Source organism: Cryptomeria japonica, chromosome 10, assembly GCF_030272615.1.
Source record: "Cryptomeria japonica chromosome 10, Sugi_1.0, whole genome shotgun sequence".
In the NCBI taxonomy this organism is placed as follows: domain Eukaryota; kingdom Viridiplantae; phylum Streptophyta; class Pinopsida; order Cupressales; family Cupressaceae; genus Cryptomeria; species Cryptomeria japonica.
Window position 1 is genome coordinate 556467119 of NC_081414.1, and position 22534 is coordinate 556489652.

General features: G+C 37.3%; 1 protein-coding gene across 5 annotated transcripts in view; it reads left to right on the top strand.

Annotated features, from left to right (window-relative positions):
• The window catches only part of LOC131060744 (probable serine/threonine-protein kinase SIS8), a 113628-nt gene that overhangs the window by 89614 nt on the left and 1480 nt on the right, over positions 1 to 22534 (top strand). The gene's annotated exons all lie outside the window — the stretch shown is intronic.

Consider the following 22534-nt stretch of genomic DNA (forward strand, 5'->3'; position numbering starts at 1 on the left):
AATGCTTGACATCTGTCCACCCAGCGATGATTATGCTACATCCACTAGTGACTTGGGTAGCTTTTATGTTCTCCATTAGAATATTAATCTTGGAATAGTTTTATCCAAGATTGTTGCTCTCAATTTTGTCTCACCTAGTGGCAGATATGATGGTCTTTCTCTAATTGTTTTTGCCACAACCTCATTATAATAAAGAGAGTGAGCCACAGGGAGTGGAATGCCATTGGCAAAGAAGAATTTTCCAATGGCATCATTTGCTTCATCTCTGTTCTGTACATTGAATATCTTTGCAACTGTGTTTGCAACACCACTAGTGGTCATTCTACATTTCCCCATAGGTTTTGTTGTGGCTGCCCTTGAATTAGATGGAAAAGCCTAAGTAGAACAACTTGATACTCAAGGATTCGGGGTATTCTTAGTACTAACTAGGAGTAAGAGTTGAAGTCCTTAATGGCAAAGTGGCAAGTACAAGACTTTGGTCACGATATAATCCCACAATTTCTTTATTTCAATTCTTTTTTCAAGTGACAATCTTACACAAAATCCTACACTTTCCCAATGACAAAAATGAGGTGTGCATTAACTCTTGTGATGTTGCCTTGAAATTCAAGTTGACAAAAATGGCATGTTCATAGCCTAGTGCCCCCCATTGATGACCCAGGTTTTGCTTGCAATTAGTAAATAATTTAAAGGCAACTTCTTAAAGTGACCCTTGGCAATATCCTCTAATAATTTGGAAGGGCAACCAAAATGTGCATTGCCAATAGAACTAGTTGTCTCACTCTACCACCCCACCCTTATATTTGTACTTGGAGTTTCTGATTGAACCTTCACAAGCTCTTCACGATCCTCTTCATCGTTCATGGTGTGAGAAGAACTCATAGTGATATTACAATAAACTTATTTATGGTTACCGCGCATGTCATACTATCATTAAATAATAAATTATGCATGAGCTCAAGACACAAGTATTTTCTTTAGGTTTTTCTTACTTCAAGCCGCACAAAGTGTAGAAGTAGTGATACACAAAAATATGAACCCTTGTTCTATAACCTTCATTAAACAAAGAATTCCATATTTGTTATTCTTCACGTGACAAGAACAGATTTGTGATGAAGGAATCAACATTTTTAATGATTTTGGGTACTTTGGTTCCCATTTTCATTCAAAGATGATGTTATAAATTGATATAAATACCATTGTACGCAAATTATAGATTAAAGACTACATATGAAAATTAAATAGAATACCATCTTTTTAAATCTTGGTTCCCCACTTGCAGCCCTCCAAAGGAGAACCCCATCACTCCAATAGTCACTCTATTTTAGCTGATACATGAGTCAATGCTCTTCGTCCATGCAAGTCTTTACATGTGTAGAGATTCCAAAACTCCAGAGTTACCTAGGGACTCGTCCCCGACCTGAAAACTCCCGTCCCCGTCCCGGGGATGTTTCAGGGACTTGGGGACGGCCAGGGGACGTTTCCCCTCGTCCCCAAATTGCCCTGTATTTTGAGGGGACGTCCCCGAAACGGGGGGACGCCTGCCCTAGCTTTGGGGGACGTCTGTACGTCCCGAGGACGGCTGGGGACGGCTGGGACGTGCCCAATCCGTCCCGGGGATGGCCAGACGTCCCCCATATCTAAAGGCCCTTAAAAAATATTAAAAAAGTTTTATTTTCAATTTTTTATTTTAATTTTCTAATATAGCCCCCTTATTAATTCAAATTGTTATTAAAAATAAAATAAATTAAAAGATAACATTAATTAAATTTTAAAAATTTAATTCATAATTTTGACAATGAAACTATATGGCAGTAGTGTAGCCTTTGGGCATTTTGACACAGAGATTAGAAAATCGCCAAACTCGGCGAGTCAATAGAAAAATAACACCCAACGCCTTTATTAAAGAATAAGTTTTTTTGGCCTCGCGGGGCGTTGCCCCTTGACCCCGCCCTGTATCGCGACTTGGAGCATGCAAGGGGCGATGCCCCTTGACCCCACCTTGGGGGTGTTGCCCCCAAACCCCCGTTGAAAAATATGGGGGGAAACTGCGTCGATAAAAGTAGGGAAAATTTAACCTCCGAGTCTATTGATATGCATATTGACAATGTGAATGAATTGAAATTCTGATTTATGAATGCATAATTGCATATTGTCTATTGAGTATTAACATTGTTGTATGTTCAGAATTTACATTCTAAAATGTTTTCAACTTTTCATAGTATCATACACATGCTATATCCATGTTTTATTGTTTTCATATGAATATAATGTATGTATGCATGCTTTATCCATGTTTTCATATGAACATTTAGAATTTTGAAATTTTCCTATATATTTTAAATTTTTCCTATATTTTATATAGCCGTCCCCTTTGCCGTCCCCTTTGCCGTCCCCCGCCGTCCCCAAATTTGGCAAAAAAATTTGCCGTCCCGGAAACGCGTCCTGCCGTCCCCGTCCCGGAAACTCGGGGTAACTTTGCAAAACTCACTTGGACTTCTGGCTTTGAATGCAAATTTGGCCTGACTATTACATGACACCAAAGTATTCGCAACTGGCATCAAAATGTCATGGAAATACTCAAGCCATTCAAGAGGGGTGATAGTGCATCCGAAGATCACCACAATGTCTCTTCAACCAAGCTTGGTAATTTCCATGTCTTCCTCACACTGCCATGATCCATTTGATCTTCAGGCCTATTTGATGGGACTTGCCGTAGAATCTGTGGGTACTTGGTTCTCGAGTCTCTAGGACTCAATTTGATTGGCCTGCCTTGGGACTTGCTGAGCCTTGTGAGTTTTGGACAAGTCCTATAACGCTGTTTCCATCTATGTAACACAATGAAGTGATTTTTGTTTATATTATGGTTATATGGATGAATTGATTTCTTTTTAGTAGAACAAGGCAGAATAGTTTAATTATCTAAAACAGGTTCGTTTGAGTTGTTTTGATTCTTGAACAATCACTTTTTGGGTTTCTAAAGGTTTAGGAGGTATTGGATCTGCTGCATTAGACAGAGAACATTGCTCTTGCCAGTTGTTTTGCTGTGCAATCCAACACACTTGTTGCACAAGGCATCTGCTGAGCTGTTCAACACAACCAACTTGCTGCTAAGGCAATTACTTGTTTGAGCATTATGCTTCACAAGATCAATCACCCTGTCTATAACAGAAATGTTCAAATAAGAGTTGTGCTCCAAAGAAAGGATCTAAAGAGTTTATCGTTGCTGTACAAAATGCCAAATGTTTTTCGGATGTTTTGTAGAGCACACGGTTAGAGTGAGAGTTGGGGGGATGGAGGAGGGGGGTGAATCAGTATAATGACAAACTTTTACTTTTTCAGCTTAATATCATAAGCATATAACTTAATCTCAAAGCATATTCAGTGCATGTTAACTTTCACATGAGATCTAACTATCATGTAACACAAATAGAACACAAGATATACGTGGAAACCTTAATGGGAGAAAAACTCGACAAATTAATGCTTTTATATCAAATTTACTTTTACAAGTTTGTAGGCACCAATCTAACCCCTCATTCTATTTGTGAGCACCAACTCACTAGAGGCACCTACCCCTCGTTCACTTCGTGAGCACCAACTCCTAATTCAAATTTCCACCTTGTTAATGTTACTTCTTCAACGGATGATGGATTATCTTATTCTTCATAAATTATTCTATAGTACTCTTCTTCAAATTGTTATAGTCACCTTCTCAAATTGATCACAAGTCTGCCACAAAACTCTCTTCACATATTTTCTATTATGTTGCTCTTAAATTACCTTTCAATCTGCCTATGAAACTATTCACAATCTTGCTATACACTTATTATCCTTCTCACATATCTACTCTTCAAGACTTGGTGTATTTGCTTGTTCTCTATTTGAAGATGCTACTGACATATGTCTTATATGTCTGCTCAAAAACCTCTTTATAAATCTGCCAATCATTCTTTTAATGCTTATTCTTCATTTGTTGGAGTATATAATCAGATATGTCTTCTTTTCTTGCACATTCAACATGCTCACTTACTCTTAAAGATCTTCCTATTCCATTCTCTTACATTTCTCGAATGCAAATATATATCATCTTCAAATGAGATATTCATATCAAACAACACATCCTTTCAAGGGAGGTTGTGACGTTTTCAAACATCGCCCCATTGCAAATGGGGACCCCACTTTTTGCTTAGGCTAGTTGGTTTTGCATAGCTTGGCAATAGTTTTGTCTCCTAGCCCTGATTAGGAAGATAATGTCTTGTCAATTAGGATGGTTGCAATGCATTGATTCAATTTATGGAGTAAGTGTAAGAGTCCATCCTTGCCAATGGTAATCACTAATTGGAAATCTAAGTCTAGGGTCCTTACGAGAACGATTTTTTAAAATGTCATGAAATGTGATTTGAGATGAGGAAATTCACAAGATGAAGAGTTTTTAAAGCAAGAAAGTTTTTGCGAAAAATGTTGTGAAAGTTGTCAAGTCCAAGAAATGTTGTCAATATTATTGATAAGTTGTCAAAAATGCAAAAAGTGCAAAAAAGTTGTCAAAAATGCAAGAGGTCAAATTTGTCAATGTGGTCAAGGAGAGTGAAGCAAGGAAAATGTTAATATGGAAATTCATTTTCAAGGCAAGGAATGCAATTTAATGGCTCATCAATTTCCATTTCCAGAGATCAATTTCCCTTCCAAGACGAAGAATTTCTTTCCAAGGCGACAAAATTTCCACACAAGGGTGACCATCTAGAGGAATTCCCTCTTAGGGTCTAGAGTGTGCTCCATCCAAGCATTAAATTCCTTTCCAAGATTTGAAATGCACTCCAAGGATTGAATTCCTTCCTTAAGTCTCAATTGCGCCCAAGCAAACAACTTATTGCAAGAACATATAGAGAATCGCACTTGGAAAATTTCCTCTCCATGTCTAAAATGTGCTCTTCAAGAGGAAATTTCCTATCCACCTTGCAATGGTGCTCTAATCAAATTTATTGTCCACCTTTAATTTGTGCCCCAAACAAGGAAGTTTCTTGACAAACATGGTTGAATTGCGCTCCAAGTATCAAATTTCCTTACCATCATGAAAGTGCACTCACCTCCTAAGTGTTGATTTCTTCTACATTGTGAAAATGCACTCACCTCCTAAGTGTTGATTTCTTCTACAGTATGAAAATGTGCCCTCCAAACGTGAGATTTACATACCATGGTGAAATCCTGCCTAAGGAAAGTAGTGAATTGGTTAGGTCATGAAACAAGGGCGCTATTTTGATGTTGTGTTGCAATCCCGCCCAAGGATCAAATTTCCTTTCCATGCTTAAAGTGCACTCTAGAAATCACTAAGTACGGGTGGAATTTCCAAGTCCTAGTGCAATCCCACCCACATTATTTCCTAGCAAGTGATGGAATCTGCTCAAGAGCAAGGAAGTCCTCTCATATGAAATTTCCCTTTAAGTTCCTCTCCTATGAGGAATTCCACTCAATATTTTCCTTGAATTAGGTGGAAAACTGCTCAAAATATTCCTTGTGCACATGCTAATCTTGCTAGGGTAGTGTTGTGATGTTTTCACACATCGCCCCTTTGCAAATAGGGATCCACTACTTTCTAGATGCTTTTGGTCTTTTGGTTTTTGTTCTTTGGGTCTTTTCGCAGCAATCCCTTCAGTCTCCTCGACCTGCAAGTGTTTTGATGAAATTTGATCAAGTTTGCAAGTCGTTTGAGCGAATTTGACTAAGTCTGGAACTTGTTTGGTCTATTTTAGGGGTTTCCCTTCACACTTAGGTTTGAGGTCTTTTCCTTAAGAGTTTTGGAAAAAATGAACGTTGCAATGAAATCAGAGCTCTTCAAGGAAGCTACTAGTGAAATTTGAGAACTTACTTTTTTCAGTAATTTTAATTGCATCCAGATTGTCTTTATTTGGTAAAAAATCAAACTTACTATTTTTAGTAGTTTTTATTTTAGTAAGTTTCTATTTTTAGTAAGTGTCATCCTACCTCAGTTGGCCCTAATTTTGACATTTTGAAGTACTTACTATTTTTAGTAAGTCTATTTTTGGTAGGTTCATCACAAGCAGAGGTCCTGACATTGAAGGCTAAGCATTCCTGGAAATCCATGCCTAAATCCGGAAAGTTGAAAAAGCAGTTAATTGATCAGAGAAATGGCTAAGTGTGAAATTCTTTCTTGAGATTGGGATGCCATTTTCCAAAAATGGCATCCCAATCTCGAAAGATGAAAAATTGGCTAAGTCTGAAGAAAAATCAAGGAAGAAATCCTTACCATGGCGAAAGTACATTCCAAGAGAAGAGGGTGCCAAATGAAGGTAAGGAAGAAATTTCTTCTCCAAGTCATTTTCCTCCACAACATGAAATCCACGCCCAAGTTGGAGATAGGGTGCTAAATAGGGTGAAGGAGAAATTTTCCTTCACAGTGGAAAATCCACCACATCATGTGATTAGTGCCCAGGCAGGGGTAGAGAGCGCCAAAACTAGGTGGTGGAGGAATTCTTCCTCAAACCAAAAATTCTTGCACACCATGGATTCAACGCCCAAGTCTAGAAAAGGAGCGCAAAAATGGGGTCATGGAGGATTTTTCCCTCCTCAAGCAAAATTCCTGCAAGGCATGAAATCAACTCCCAGACATGAAGGAGAGTGCCAAATCAGGGAATTGGAGGATTTTTTCCTCAGTGTAAAATTCCTTCATGATTGAGAAATTCCGCCCAAGAAGCCAGATGGGCGCCAAATAGGGGTAAGGGAGGAATTTTCTCATACAAGAGAAAATCCTCCTTAGCATGAAAATTCCACCCAAGACTAGATGGAGGGCGCCAGAATGGAGGTGTGGAGGAATTTTCCTCCAAGGTAAAATTTCCTTCACCTAGTGGAAAATGTACTCTAGTCAGAGGATGAGCGCCAAAATGACCTTATGGAGGAATTTCTTCCAAGGTCCTAAATTCCTCCTCCATAGTCAGATTGCACCCAAGGTCAGGAAAGGAGCGCTAGAATGGTATAAGGAAGGAATTTTCCTTCCTAGACAAAATTCTTCCTCAAGGTGAAAATGAAGCCCAAGGACAATATTGAAAAGAATTCAGAGCAAGAGGAAAAACTTCAAGAATTCAAAATTTCCTTCTCAGAAAAAAAAATTCACCCCAGGTGAAGAAAAATCAAGGCAAAGGTTAAAATTGTCCAAATGAGAGAATTTTCTCTTGAATTCCAGAGCTCAGAAATGAAAAAATTCCTAAAAAATAGGAAAGGTGATGAATTGATAAAAAATCTTCTGTGGAACAAGATGAATTCAAAAACACAAAAAATCTTCCAGGATAAAATTCTCTCTAGGGATTTTCTCTCTCGTCGAATTCTGGACGTGCAAGAATCCTTCAGAATTGGAAAAGATTGTTAAAAATCTTCCAAGGCAGGAAAATCTTCCATAATATCTTTTGTGAGCACAAAATGGAAAGATTCTTGTGAAAGATGAGTTGGCGACATGGAAAGAGAATATTTCATATTAATGAAGCACAACCCGAAAAATTATAGAAGTTCCTATGATGGCGGGGTTCACTTGCATGTTGAGAATCTATTGAATGCATGGCGACATGATGACACATTTATTGCTGGCGGGCGTTTGACCAAGTGGTTGCTGAGTCAATGCATGGCGAGATAATGGAGATTTTATTGCATATGGCCGATTTTGGAGATGGTGGAGCATTCAGAGCATTATGGGCGATTTATTGCATGATGGAGCATTTATTACACAGGCGAATTTGAAAGAAGTGGTGCATTTAATGCAAAATGGATGTCATTTTTGGCAGGAATGTAATTAATTGATAATGGGCATAATGGGTCATTAATGTTTATTCCCACCTTGTTGCATCATGTGTCTGGAATCTTCTCCAACTTAAATTTTCTCATCGTATTTGGCTTAGCAAAGAGACTCTCTAAGGTAGTCCAAATTTCATTAGGATGTTTACTAGATACAATGTGATATCTAAGATTAGGAGAAATGGACAAAATGAGAGTACCAAGAGCTTCATCCCTTTTATCAAACCATTTTCCTTGGGGTTCTGGATCTTGGCCAAATGTGATTCTATGCAATGTTAATTTCAACATCAAAATCTCCATTTGTGATTTCCATTCATGATAGTTATATGGAGTTAGAAGTACAATTTTTCACAAATCCATGATAAATCAAAGAGTGCAATAAAGGAACAACAAATTACTCCTTACAATACAAGCAATTTACCCTTTTGTAAAAAAGAAATTGACTTTTTTGCAAATTTACAACAATGTATCTAAAAGTACCAAATCAACTTCAAACTGAAATTTTGGAAATAAATTTGCAAAAAAAGTATATACATAACTATATTGCTTCTAAATACCTTCCTGATGCTGCTCGAATCGCTAAATTTGGAGTTCTAAGCAAAACATTATGAGCTTGGAGGTGCAAAGACGAGATCCGACTTCAACTCTAAAAAAATGTCTCAAAATAGCAATTTTTTTGAAAAATACCTATACCATTGAAAATTTCACAAGGCCAACTTTTCAGCAATATCTCGTTTGAAAATGTTATACAGTTTGAAAAAAAAGCTGGTTTTAGGACTTTTTGAGCAAAAAATGGGCCCCTAGGGACTAAACATCGGTCATTGACACAACTGTGACTTTGTAGAGGTTAAAAAAAGTGCCACCCAGTGTGGTGGCAAAGTGGCGAAGATCCTGAGCAACACAGGCCTATTGTTTAAGGCAGAGGGCGTGGAGGGTAAGCACTTTGAGTGCTCAATACTAGGCATTTGGGCAAGCAGAGTGCTTAGGTGCTAATATTAAGGTGCTAAGCGCCAACCCTATTGAACTTGACTTGGGCCCCAACCTCCTTTATGCGCTTTGCATAAATGATTAGACGACTTGCCAATAAATATAAAGGCTTGACCAATGTGATATGGGCCGACTAAGGGTTGAATGGGCCTATGGTACAACCCGACAATAACCTACAAGTAAAGTACGACCCATCGGCCAATTGAATTTGCAACGAGTCAATTGAACATATAGCAATTATGCGTTGATAGAGGATAGTACAGATTGGCTACATAGGTTTGACCAATACTATCAGGCCAACAATTGCCCTTTTTTTTGAAAAATATTTTATTTGCCTCTACAATTTTTGATTGTGAATAAAGAAAATAATAATTGTCTGATAGTAATAAATAAAATGCACAAGAATAAATAATTCAAAATAAAATCATTGTACCTACATGCTTGGGGGGTCGTATAGCCTGCCCAGGCAAACTTTTTTGCCCATAATTGACAAATTTATAGTCAAAATTCAGTTGATCAGCCTCCTGAACGTAATGGTGATGTTGATTTGGACCCAAAGCGCTCTGAAAAATTAGTGACCTCTTGGATCAACCAACCTCCATACAACTACAAACCCTTGTAGATTTGGCAAAACTCAACCAAATATGACAAAAGATTAGCAAAACCAGCTTTCTTCGATGCCCTAGATTCAAACGAAAGGCAATGAAACCCCAATTTGCACCCACCAAATTCTTTAAGCCAAATCACATTCCTCAAATTTGGGAAGGAGTCTTCAAATTTGAAGCTCTGATTCTATGTTGGAGTTGATTGGTGACTCCACAACACCCCCAGGAACCCTACTAGACCAAAATAACTTCCACAAGAGAGAAAATGGCAAGAATAGCTTGCTTGATTATGATTGTGAGAATGGACATGAGAGGTCTTGCTTATAAAGGCAAGGTGAGAGGTAGGATTAGACAAGATTGTGGCACGTGTCATAATCCTATGCAGTGAGACAACTAAAGTGTTGACCTAGGTAGCTAAAAGTAGTTGTCATGAGATAAGATTATGTGACAACCAATCAATCTTCTAGAAGGACACCTAGGACCTAAGTTAACTTAAGTCATGGGAATAAGTCCCCCACTAGGAACTAGTGAGAACAGTATGTACAAGACCTTTACTACGTCGAAAACCTTATTCACACCAACAATTTGAAGGACAATATTTTATTTCATAACAACTTGATGCAAAAGGAAAATAATATTATTAAAAGTGATTTTAAAAATAATAACCTTTGGAAAATTTCGTCAGGTTTTAAAGGGAGTTGTGGAGAGGAAAGGACATCCTAGAAAATATTTTTATTGCAAAATTTTGTTTAAACCCTAGCTTCTAAGAACAAAACATTCCCATAGATTATGCCACATGACAAGATGCTTCTGAATCAAGAAGCCATCTCCTAGATTCAGGACTTGTGAAGGCCAAGAGTGCTTTGCCTTTAATTTTGTCTAGCCCATTTGCAACTCTTGCTGAACTTGATTGCATACATGAAGATGATGTCGATTGTGATGCAAAAGAAGGGGACACAAATGAAGGCAATGGAATGTTGTGCTTCTGAAGGTATGTCAACTCATCAATCTTCTTTCCATAGCATTGATGCTCACTATGTCCTAGCCTTTTGCAATATGCACATTTGGACCTATCCTTATTGGATGATTCTCCTTTGGAAGAGGAAGATAACTCAGGGTTGGATTGTGATGGTGATTCCTTGGCTTGCTCATTTGACCTAGAGTCCTTATTGTTCTGCTTCATACCTTTGCCACCTAAAGCCTTTGGATCTTTTGCAAGAAGAGCCTGTGATTTGGAAGACTTAAGTGTTCCAACTTAGCAAGAATGTGAACTTCCCACACTCAGGTTCACTTGCCAAAGAAAAATAATCTTCCACAAGAGACAAAATGGCAAGAATAGCTTGCTCGATTATGGATGATTGAATGATGAAAATGTCAGTGTTCCACGGATGTGGGGGACGGGGAGACGGGGGGACGCGGGGACGGGCTTCGGGGACGGGGGGACAAAGGGAAAAAGTTTCGAGGACGGGTTTCGGGGATGGGGGGACTTGGGCCTGGGAGGGGTTAACGCGTTTCCGTGGAACACTGGAAAATGTACATATGAGGCCTTGCTTATAAAGGCAAGGTAGAGCATAGGATCAGACAAGATTGTGACATGTGTGACATGTGTCTTAATCCTATGTTATGAGACAGCTAACTTGATAATTATTAATCAACCTAGGAAACAAATATTAAATGCTACAAGATAAGATAAGACCTTATGACAACTGACACCCTCTAGAAAGATTCCCTAGGACCTAAGTTAACTTAAGCATGTAAACAGGTCCCCACTAAGGAACTAATTAGGTACAAGACCTTACCACACTGATAGAAGGGACAAAGGAAAATAGTTCTTCCATTGCAATGGAGAATGAAGGCAGGAGGAAAGAACTCAAGAAGAAATCTTTGCTTCTCATGGAAAGGAACTTGGGAGCCTAGCCATCAATGTACAAATAAAGAAGGAAATGAGTATGTGAGTTGCCATGACTATGATGAATGAAAGGTTGATGAACCCACAAACCTTTCTAGTATTGAGGATGAAGATAATTTCTCATATACATTTGCAAGTGAAAAAGAGAACACAAGTCTTCATGATAGTGCAGGGATTGAAGGGTATGATGATTTGGAGTTTGCTAAATGAGCAACTACCGATACATCATATGAAGTTATGGACATTTCTGATGATTTATTGAGAGAGTATAATATTGTGCTACCATCAATTTAAAACATTTGCAATTTAAAATCTAGAGAGGTAGCTGATTTTGGATGTGCAAATGAGGACAATTCAAATGTGGTTGTGTGAAGAGCCAAATCCCTTGACTGAGTTTGATTAAAGGTGTAATGTCCCCTATTGGCGTATACCTGATTTTTGCAAACAGCATTCTATAACTAAATCATATAATAGCTATTGAACTTAAAAGTAAATAAACAATTAACATTAATGAAATAATGATTAACATCACCTACTTGGATCTATTGTATAGTTTCATTTCCAACAATCAACCATATTAGGGATTGGAGGGGAAAGCATGATAGGGTGCCTGGAAACTGAGCATCCAACCAAAACAATTCAATCCCGTGGCCCACAAGTGGCAGGACCTCTGGTCCATCCAACTTGGGGTGGTCTACTTACATTGTGGGAACCAGTCTGCTGCCTCTCCCTAACATGTTTCCTTACTAATCCATATATGATGCTTGTAGGAAATTAAATAGATTAATTTACTAATTATAAGAATCTGGATAGATTGGTAATTCCAATTAATAACTAGATCAAAGATACATAAGAGATTACATATTAAACAATTATTTAATCATATTGCATACCAATCACTTGCTAAATCAAATGGCTTTTGTTTTCTGAATGCAGATTATATATTAGAATTTCTGATCGGATTCGATGCCTTTCAGTAAAGGAGTTTCTGCCTTACATGGTCCTCAAGAGAGGACGAATAGTCACAACTCTTACCTCCTTTCCAAAAGAGGTGTCTTCTCTAAACAAACTGGTGTCTCCTCTAAACAAATTGCATACCTCTTCATCCCATCATGGCTGTTGGAACTTGCTGTGTTTAAGGATTTGTTGAAGACTAAAAGACTGCCAATCATGTGTGGAGGTTCTTTGTTCAAAACAAGGGAAAAGAATATCGTGGGATTATTAATTCCTTTCTGTAACTGTACGTGCTTCAATATCAGAGAAAATTGTGAAGTCTTACTAATAAGACAATTTTCTGAGCAACAGTAGTACTCAAACATTGGTGTGGAAAGACCCTTTGAATATATATATATATCTGGATTCATTTATTATTTTTATTTTCTTCTTGCTTAAGGACAGGTGTGAGAATGTTTTATGGTGGCAGCAGACAAAAGGCCTAGTGCATTGCAAGTTTTGAAAAATCAATTGTTGGTTGTTTAGGAAAAGTTGTTCAAACCTTAACTCATTGTGATAGCACAGACAAGTTCATTGAATACCTCCTTTAGAAGGCTCAAATTACAGAGAGACAAGAGAGTTTAATGGTTGGAGCCACTATATCAAATATGGAGACTATCAAATGTGCTTTAGAAATAATAAAATCAGATTACTTGTATTTGTTTTTAGATAGAGACCATACCATCAAGTTTGCAGAGAAGATTTATAGAGCATTCGCAAAAAAGGGAAAGAAGTTGATGAGCTTAACCTTGAGTTAAGCTTAGCTCACTTTTCTCTCGTCAAGCAGAAAATCAGTCACTTGTTGGAGCCTCGTTGAAGGAACAAGAATGTGATACAAGGACTATGGAGGTCAAACAAATGATTGAAGGAATTAATGAGCTCTAGAGTGATGAAGAATTGCTCCCTTCTACAAAAGAAGAATTCAGATCTTGTAGATCTCTTAGTTTGTTTCTATAGTATGGATATTATTCTGGGTTATAGGATAAGAAAAAAGAGACTTGGCACATTGATATTCCAGCTATACTTAGAGTGCCACAACAAATGTCATTCGATGTTGGGACTGGTAGACTGCCAATTGGGCTTTGGGATCCAATGATTTATATGATTGGTAGATCGCTCCACATTATGACAGAGGTTGACAAAGTTGTTGGGTTCAGCCATTTCAGAATTTTATAGCAGAGATATGGAGTATTCTATTGGTTCATTTGGGATCTTGGTATTGGCATACAAGTTCAAATTGCTTGAGGACAAGCAATCTCTAGGAGGGGAGGACTGTCATGTCCCCTTTTTGAGCAATCAAATCAATTTAATATTTAGTTGCTCAAAATAACTTTTTTTATTAATAAAGTGCAACTAATATTTTATTATTAGATTAAATTGGCTTTTAAGGACAATATTTTATTTTGTAGCTACTTAGTGCAAAAGGAATATTATTTTATTAAAAGCAATTTAAAAAATAATAACCTCCAGAAAGTTATGTCAGGTTATAAAAGGAGTTGAGGAGAAGAAATGACATATGACATACTAGAAAATATCTATATTGTGAAAGTTTCTTCAAACTTTAGCTTCTGAGAAGCTTGGTTCTATGGTTGGAGGATGTAAACTCTTTTGGTAATTGATTTTGTGGATGAAAACCTAGCTAATTGATAGAGTGATTCCATCTAGGGATAGACAGTGTGCTGAAGATTTGGGAATTTGGGGACAAAAACCTTGGATTCCATTCGAGCAATTTCATACATGATTGCTTTTGTGTTCAATGTTCAAATGGTGAGAAAGGTTTGAAGAATTATCTTTCTTGGTGTTAAAGGTTTCTAGGTACAAATTTACAGTGATTTGAAATGAAATAATAAATTTGCTATGATTTGGAAAGTTTAGGATGGCTTCTACTGGTATAGGCATGTGCTGTTTTGAAATAAGGATTTAAGTTGCTATGGAAAGAGATTGTTGCCTTTGTTCAACCTGGAGACAACTAGAAATAACAAATAGTAAATGCATTGGAAGTCAACACACTCATAGGAGGATAAACGACCTTGGTTTGGGCAAGTTGCTTCTAGGTGGGACATATTTGAGGGTCGAAACTCAATCCAAGGCTGCCACCACCCTTCCAACATTCATTTCATAGACAATAAGGGCATAACAAGTCACACATTAATTGGAAATCAAATCACAGGTGAAGGATTTTAATTTATTTTGGTTGTGACTACAAAAGATTGATGCCAGCAGGGTTTTTATGGGATTCGGTGGGTCAGTGGAGTTGAAGTCGCTCCAGTCCTTATACACTATGGAGCTTCCAAAAGGGGGTGCTAGGGTTTGGAGGTGACGTGATAAGGCTACACAGGAGTTTATCACCTAGCATAGGCTTGGTAACTAGATTGACTTGCAGCAGAGTTATTTGATGTCAAATATAGTGATATCCTACCACTTGGACAGATGCCTGCCTAAGCCTTGGAATTCCAACAAATTATATAAAGATTGGAGGTCAACTGAATCATTTAATCCTGACCATGTAATCAGCATTCTGAGTTATTCTGTGAGGTTGGAATTATTAATATTCTCTGTTCCCACCAAGAAATATTTGTAATTTGAATTCAGAAATTGTATAGGTTTCATGTGATTTGTTAAAAATCTTTTTGGCAAGAAATATCATTATCACATTTGGCTTGTTGTATGCATACAAATTTTATTGAATGCTTATGCAACACTGCAGAGAAAACATTGTAAACAATTAAAAATATATTTCAAAGCACACAAAATCCAGTTTGTGTTATTACATTGTGACAGCACTGTCAAAGCTTTTCTCCGTTCTCTAGGGAGGCTTCTATAAAAGAGGTACCATAGTTTGTAACACAAGTGAGAAGCATTTCTAAAGATTGCTTGGATGCATTAAACCTCATGGGAGAAGGAGATGTTTCACAACTCAAATATGGTGAAATCTGCAAATTATAAAACTACTCAAGATCAATGGTAAGAGAAGAACAAGAGGATCATACTTACATCATTGCTCAATGGAGGCCATGGTGGCAAAGGCCTCAATATCAAGGTATGTCTAATGATTAACAATTTCTTTTATTAATTAGCGAGGGTTTTGTTGAGGCCCTTTCCCATGAATATTTCAATACATTTTGAAAAGTTGTCAATAACAAGAAAAAAGACAAAGAAACCTTTCCAATATAACCAATCAAAAAAAATTTAAACATTAACAAGCATGTTTCTACAAACATTTTATGGTACTAAACATAACACACATGGTCAAAATTTAATAGAACATTCATATGGCTAATCACAAAAAAATCAAAACAAATAAAAAGTTTGGTTTTTTTCCACCTACATTCCTTCATAAATTCCCCCATTGAGCCACACCATTTTAGTTGCTTCATCCCAACTATCCAATTCATGCTGCAGTACCTGCATTACTCTCTGTTGTAGCTATCCATCTTACATACGAGCCAAAAGTCCCTAGAGCTAAGAATTTGACACCATTGAAGATCTCTTGGTGAACTTTGGCCAGGACAATTTTAGCTTGCGTCAGCCTTGGCATTCTCATAAGACTAGAGACCTCAAGAACACTATGGTTGTGTTGCAAAGAGATTCTCCACTACTCGTTCAAGATCATGGCAAAAAGCCCTAACTTCTCAAAGCTCTCTATATACCCTTACATTTTCCTTCCTCACTAGACAAACATCTGCCATTGATGCCCTTGTCGAGGCCAACATTGTCATCTCCTTTTTCTATTCAACCTTTGAAATTGCAGTCACCATTATATTCAGATGATAGGAGATAGAGCAACCATAAGTGAAGCTTATCATTCTGAACAACCTTCCACATTTCAACCATGAAGTCCTCATGGATGCATTACTTGGACCTTTGAGGTCCCACTTCACCTAACTAATTCACATAGCCTAGAATAGTTGCTTCATCATAGTTGAACATGGCAATGAGTTGCTTCTTCGAGACCCTACCTTGTCAATAAGGATCTCTTAAAGATGATCTTGGGCAGCTATGGGCTATTTGACAAGTTGTGAGAATGATTGCACATAAGCCACCAAACTAGAGCTTGCAATATCATGCCACACCAAACCTACCAAACACATAGGAAGCTACATGCCCATCCACTTGCCAAGGGACCATTTGACCACATTCTTACATGATGAAAATAATGCCATGTGGGCAATAAAGCTGATGTCAAATCATAGTAATGAGCATTTCCTTTAACATATTTTTATAGATCTGTGCTGTTAAATGGTAATTACTCGTGTATAAATTTACATAGGTTTGCTGTAGTGAAAATAATGAGATGATAGTGTAATATTAGGGTGTCAAGGGTATTTTTAAAAGTTTAACTGATTAGGGGGATACCCAATAGGTGACTTTGGGCAAACTAAACCATGGATTTGGGAAAGGATTGTATAAAGTTGAATGTGGGCATTGGTCAACTTGCTGTCACATTGGCTTCTCTTAAATGGTTTGAGGAAATGATCTTGTTAGAGGCTTTCTCAATTAAAATTTTTAATTTCCAATTTGATTTTTCTTCCTTTAAAATGCCAATTTATGACCGATAAGGAATATCCTTCCACTTAACTTTTTCATCCCTTGGGATTTAGCAAGAACTGAACCTTTAATAACTAGTTCACATTCAACAATATTGTAATTGCAATTTCCCAAAAGAATATCCTCTATGAATAAAAGAGCCACGATCATCACAAATGACCACACTTCCCTAGTAGGCCCTAGGTTCCCTCTAGAGGCATAATAACATTAAGTTTTGCAAAGCCTTTTGGGCGTGTCATCCTTATAATTGATTTCCTAGCAAGATGTTTATCATTCAACCCATTTATGGGATGATTATGAACACTTTTCAATCCTTATTGTGCTAATTAAATATATCCTCCTTCCCCTCCTCGCTCCACATGCATAGTTGTTTCAAGGAGGATGGCAACCAATGCCACAACCATGGGTAAACAATTTCCAACTTTACAATTGACAGTCATCTCATAGATGCTCTTGGGCAGCTGTGGGACATTTCACAAATCGTGGGAATGATTGCATATAGGCCACTAGACCAGAGCTTGTGACACAACACAGAACATGCCAAACACAAACATAGTAGAGGCCACCTACCCATCCACTTGGCAACCCCACCATTTGACCACATTCTCATGCAATGAAATTGATGTCGTTGGAAACAAAGTCAATGCCAAATCATGGTAAGGAGCATTTGTTTCAAGACATTTTTAAAAATTTGGGTCATTATATGGTAATCTGTACTGCCCCCTTTTGTATTTTATTTATTTTCTGATTTTTTTGAGAGGAAATGAATCCAAACAAAGAGTAAAAAATCTGACCACACTTTTCAGGACGTTAAATTACTGATATCAATCCACAATTGCAATAAACAATATCAAAATTTGCTGATTAATGTCATGAAAACCCTAGAATGTTAGATGAAGCCAATTCTGAATTAGGGCAGCCAAATAATCTTTTAATATGATTAATTTGAACAATATAGCCATTACAAACAATGAATGAAGATGCTGGAAAGTACATATCAGTATTTATAAGATTTATTTACACTCATAAAATGTTGTACCCAGCTAAACAGACGCAAGTTAGATTTAGATCAGACCTTGCTATGTTTGTAAACAACATATAGACGTTGGTGACTAGTATGGCTGCTGTTTGGAGATGTATGATTAGCTCTAAAATGCTATAAAAGGTTGTAAATTTGTAATCAATCTGGAAATGATGCAAATCTGCTGTAATTAGGGTTGAAACAGCAATATATTTCAAATGTATCCTCCCAATAGTGGTGCTTAGCTAATATTGACTGTCATAGACCTGTATGATTCAGATGCAGCACTTTTTGCTGCACAATAACTCAAAATTTTGAAAATCAATATTGGAATTTGGCTATCAGGTTGGGCAAGTAAAGTCTTTATGCTTGGTATGGTCCTTCATCACTGATCTGGTGACATTTATGATTCATCCAGAATCACAGGGCATTCTTGTTACTTGTACATTACTAACACTAGCATATTCACTACTCACTATGTAAGTTATTCTATGGCTTGATATGCACATGGTTAGGTTCAATGCCAGATATATTGCCACTGTTTATCAACGGCATGCTTCCCTATCCCTAATGTATGTTGGATCCCATTTCAATGCTATTATTGTTGATCAATGTCATGCTCCCATATCTCTGACATATGGCAGATCCCAAAATCCAATGGCTTGCTCTAATATACTAAGTGTATGTTGAGTCCTACGCTAGTAGCTAGTCCTCCTCCAATGTTGTTTCTTTTTCTTCCATTATGCATGTCTTGTTGTACGATGTCCTCTCCTAAGGCTCATTCCAGGGCTGCAGTTGCTGAGACCTCCATCCAAGTTGTTTATACCTGCACTCCCATGGTTACTATTTGATAGTTATGTGACTTGATAGGTGGCAATATATCTTGCAGTATTTTTCACAGAATTTATTGAACAACTTTCTGGTCACTGATGAAATGTTTCTCAAATATTCTGCAACACCTTTGAAAAGCTCACACTTGGACAATTAAGCATATATTATTCTTCCTTTTAGGGAATAATCAATACTAATTCTAAATGCTTTGTGTGCTTTTCCTTTTTAATTAAAATGTAATTGTCATATTGAAAGACTGCAAAAGATCGTTGTTATAGGTGAAAGATATATACATCCTCAATTAAAGCGAGAGGATGAATTAGTTGATCCGAAAGGATTCAATGCAAATTCAAACTTCAAAGTGATCTTGATGAGTAGGAAAAGCTGTTTTTTGTAAGTTACTTGTAGCAATCTAAAGGAAAACACTTCTCTTCTTTCAGTTTATCTGACAAATTTTCAATGTGAGAAGGTGGGTGCTTATCCCCAAAATAATTGCTCTAGTCGTTGCTTGATTGTTCAACACTTCCTCAGGGCACCATTCGCTTTATGCATGCGTCTGCTGGCATTCTGAAAGGGACTTTGAATAGAAAAATTAGTACTTTTCGATCATTGTTGGCTCACCACCTCTTCTATTTTTCTATGGCTTTCAAAAAGCTATTTAATAAGTGGGATGAGTACCATGTTCCAGCTCGATATAATGATCTATTCCTCTTTTCAATTATAATCCTGCAGGAAAGTCATTGTGAAACCATAAAATAAGTTGAGATTTAGCTGTATTATTGATGGTTCTAAAGGTTCATTCCCTTGTTCTATCAAGATTCCATCATAACAATTACATTTCTGTGCTAATCTTTTTACCTCCACAACGAATGCTGAAGGAATATTCAAGAGAACAGCTCCCAGGTGGGAATTGATGCATTCTAAGCAGGATTTTGCTACATGTCTAAATGCTAAGGTTGCTCGCCATTTTGTTGGTTTGGGTTTGGGTTTGGCGGTTCACTGGTTTTTCTCCTCCAGGTTCAGTATGGCTGAGTTTGGCCACACAATATGTAATATATATATTAAAAATATATAAAACTAAATTTAATTTGAATCATAATACAAATATTAATATATTCTAAATAAATAAATGCATGAATATCTTTTTGATTAATGTAGAGGAGGTTCCATAAGGGCCTTTGTCCTTGAAACAGGAAAACTAAAACACTAAAGAAAACATATCAAACATATGTTAAAACAGAAAAGTAGGCCAAAGCTAAAACCAATCCCACACAAGGGCAGCCAACCCAACAGCAAGAAAGAGAAACCAAACCAAAAATGCTTAAACCTATGAGCTAATCAACAGAGAGCACATAGAGCACGAAAGAGGGACTAAGAAGGCCACACTACAACCCATTTGCCCACACTAGCAATCAACCTACCTTCTTCAACACCCATCTTAGTGGTCACTGGCCAACCTTTTGCTGCAGTTCTCCAATGCTGCAAACTCCACAACATGAATGATTTCTTCATGTTTCTTAGCCCAAACCAACACATCATCAATTAAGGCAATATAAAAGGTTTAGAGGAATCATAACTTCGAACTCCCATATTTGTGGGAAACCAAAAGGTGCTTAGCTACCATTTTCTTGTCCAAACAGGACTGAAGATCCTTCAATGATCTGTTAACTGTCAACATTTCTTTACTAAGAACCCTAAGGTCCCTTATTTACACTGGAATATCAAAATCACTTGAACCAACCTCAAATTTCACAATCACACCATAAAAAAACTCATTGTCCATTAGCCAGATGACCCCAAAGCAAAAAGTGAAATATCCATTTTCAAACCTTTGGTGATGGCACAACCAATTCTTTTTTTGGTAGAAAATCTGAAACAATAGATGTTTGCAAGGGGAGTAACCCAACATCCTCTAGTCCCTGCAGGCCTACAATACTTTTAAACAAAGTCAGAAAAACAGAGTCTCAGCATCTAAAAATCCTACACAGCCTGTGATCAAATACTTTGCCCTTATGGAAGGGTTCATGGGCCTTCGTCGTGTGATGATGTAGAGCCTAGTAAACCCTGCACACAAACACAGCAGAGTAGCACCACACTCAGCACCCATCATAGGATTAAAATCCATAGTCAAAGACCAACCAACCAACCTGCAAGGAAGAAGGCAAATGAAGTGCCAATTGACATCATCATGGAAAGAAAGCAATTAACAAGATAGACTCGCACAAGGAAAAGACACCATACACAACTGAGGGGGTATGGGCAAAGCTGCAAAATCACCAAATCTGCATTTCAACATAGAAGGATGGAACCAATGTCATAAAATAGATTGTCCATCTCGATGATGACTATCAAAATGCCAACTTTATCAAGAGAAATGGTGGTGTGGACATCCATCCAAATCCACCACCTAAGGGGGTCTAAAATCAAAAGGAAGCTTGTCCAAACCAGTCCAAGACTCCAAATGATTGCTGATAAGTGTTGAGAAAGGCATTTCATCATTTCCTGCATTTACTGAAATCAGCCTCTAAATTGGATTACTGATAATATTGGTTGATGAATATATCATCAAAACCATTACAAGGATTTGTGCTTCCAAATAAATACAGAGATTCCAAATTTTGGCAACTCATTTGCTAAGGCCTTGAATCATCATTGCCAATTCCCATTCTGCAATCAACTTTTACAGCCTAAAGCTGAAGCCGTAGAGAGATCTGAAACCAGTAACCATCACTTCCTACTTAAGTTCATTATCCAGTTTTGAACCCAAAACAATGGAGCTACCTTTCACAAAACAACCATCAGGGTCCCTTCACCGTTTCTGCCCTTGCCAATACAGTGTTGCCTCTACTTTAGAAATCCATTTGGAGGCAAGAGCTAATTAGCATTCAGATGAATACATTCTTTATCTATTAGCCCCATAAATGGAAAATAATAAATAAATATATTTTATAATTTTTTTTTGGTTTTCTTCTGACAAATTAGTGAGGGATTATTATTGAGGCCCACACCCTGTACAATTAAATACATCATCAACTAAGGGCCGATGTAGCCAACAAAGTCCATCAGAAGACTAGTACATCATCCATGAAGGACCAACAAGTCAATAATGCCCACCATGGGATTACTGTTGTACCACATGCTCATGTGATTAGATTTCATTTTCGGTTTTTGAACTTGGTAATCCACAGTTACATTTCAATGACAACCAATTGAGCTTGACCCCTTTGACATAAAATATATTAATATATTAATTACATATTCTCCTAAACATAATCATATCAAAATAATTAAAATCTCCTATGAGCAAGAACATGCAATAAATGGTAAAATACAAAAAGTCCTTGTAGACGTAAAAAATGGTTAACAAAGGTTTTCATAGGATTTAAAAAAAATTCTGCTGTGCTTTCTGTTCCAAGCAATATTTTTGCCGATGTTGATTTTTCACTACACCCATTGATTGGAGGATTGAAACAAATTGAGTGAGCTCTTTTTCATCTCACTTGGTGGAGTAATTGTAGAGAATGGTGAAATCCTAAAGAAAATGGGGGTTTCTAAATTGTAAGTGCTGAAGTGGGAAATTTTGTCTAAAGATTTGATACATAGGAAAACTGTAGCTGAATCAGAGGCAAATATATTGTGTATGCGATGGACACACCCAGGGCACATCACAGTTATGATGTACACCGCTCAGGTACATCTCAGATGTACCTGGAGTGCCTAGGATGCACCTTGTGATGTCAAAGGCCTGGATTCATTTCAGGACACATTTGGGCTGGGTATGGCCCCAGGTCTTGGTGTATCTGGTATCTTAGCTTGCTTGTTTTTGTGAAGCTGTTGATT